The sequence below is a fragment of the Malurus melanocephalus genome, unplaced genomic scaffold (genome assembly GCF_030028575.1).
Source record: "Malurus melanocephalus ecotype Western Australia unplaced genomic scaffold, MMel_1.1 scaffold_1417, whole genome shotgun sequence".
NCBI lineage: Eukaryota > Metazoa > Chordata > Aves > Passeriformes > Maluridae > Malurus > Malurus melanocephalus.
In genome coordinates, this window is record NW_026624649.1 from 21,998 (window position 1) to 23,874 (window position 1,877).

The following is a 1,877-nucleotide window of genomic DNA, read 5'->3' on the forward strand; positions in this document are numbered from 1 at the left end:
AAGCATCAAAACAACCCAGCCAGACCCCAAACTGTAATCACAGCCCCATAGAGACAATATCCATGTCCTGGCCATGTTAAACATCATTAGCACAGAAATAACRAGCGAGGACTCATTAACCTGTGGGCTCCAAGGCAGGAATCCCATTATTGCAGTGAGGGGAAAAAGGCACAGCCTGCATTCCCCTGGGAATGCCACAAAACATGATTTAACTTCAGGAAAAACTCAGCCCAGCAGCCCTGTGATCATGGGAACACCAGGAAATATTGGGAAGCACGGTGGGTTTGGGATTTATCCCAAATGCTTGGGGTTTTGCTGGTTAGGGCTGGGAGCTGAGCTCTGCTGGAGGGGATTGAGGGATTAATTGGGATAATGCTGACCTGCCATCTCTCCACTGGATGGGGTTTGGAGCACCCTGGGATAGTGGGAATTATCTGATCCCATTTCAGGATGGACTGGGATGAGCTTTAAGTTCCTTTCCAACCCAAACCATTCCATAATTCCATTAAAATCACTTTCAGTTAATGTCTAGAAGCAGAAATTCTGCTGCTGATTTTTGCAGTTGCTCCCCAAGCTCCAAAAATCCACCTCGTTTGTTGCTGCCTGCTGAATGAAGAGCATCTTTGACACATCTGAAGGACATTTTCTTCTGCCACCAGCAGCACCCACCCCAAACAGGCACCAAAATTTGGGATTTAGGAGGGCAAACAGCGAGGCACATCCCTGATGAAGCTGCATCAGCTCTTGGTTTGCTCTTTCCAGCTTTGCAAAAATCTCCATCTTTTACCCGGGGATGTGGAGCAAAAAATATGGGATGAGATTGGGGTTCAAAGGTTTTGTGCCAGGGCACAGCCAGCCCTCTCCTCCACCCCACCCTGCATTCCTGGATGCATTTCCACACCAAACAGCGCATCCAGCCCGGCTCATCYGCTGCCAAAGGAGCATTTCTGGATGCCCAGCACTCCTGCCAAGCTGCAAACCCATTCCTCMCTGCCAGCCTGGGCTCCTGCAGGGCTCTGGCACCCCTGGAGCTGCCAGYTCTGCTCACAGCTTTCCTTTGCCAGCTCCTCCTGCTGCTGCTCTGCAGGATGAGGCTCTGGAGCACAGAGGATCCTGGAATTGTGCTGGATCCATCACCAGCTCCAACCCAAACCTGTGAAATCGGAGCTTAACCATCTCCATGAGATTTTCCACCTCTTTTGGTGGGGTTTTAGCTCAAGTCTGTGTGGGTGGAGATTGGAATTTACCTGAATGTTTACAAAAATGGCATTTCCCCATCTTTGGAAGCATCCAAGGCCAGGTTGGATGGTGCTTGGAGCAGCCTGGGATGGTGAAAGGTGTCCCTGCCCATGGCAGGGGGTGGAAAAAATGAGTTTTAAGATCCCTTCCAACCCAAACCATTCTTAGATTTTATGATTTCAAGGCTGATTAATTAGTGTGATTACCCTAAAAAGGCACTGCCACTAGAGAAGGGGTCTCTCAAAGCACATTCTGCACTGGGCTGGATCAGTGAGTGCCCAAAGGCAGCACCAACCCCGGGAAGAACTTCCTGACATTCCCAAAAGTGCAAACAGGCACTGAGTGGGATTTCATGGTYATCACAAGGCACCTCCTGCATCTCTGGGGTTTTGAGGCTTTTGCCCATCCAACTTTGCTCCTGTGCAGTTTAAAACCAGTGGAACACATCCTTTCATGCCAGCTGGAATTGGAACAGGCAGGAAAAGGCACTGGAACAGGCAGCTCAATCCCTGGAGGGATTTAAAATCCATGGGGATGTGGCACATCCAGTGGTGGCCTTGGCAGTGYTGGGGGACAAAATGATCTTGGAAGGTTTTTCCAATCTCAAYGATTCCAGGATTTAATTTTCCAGACTTTTT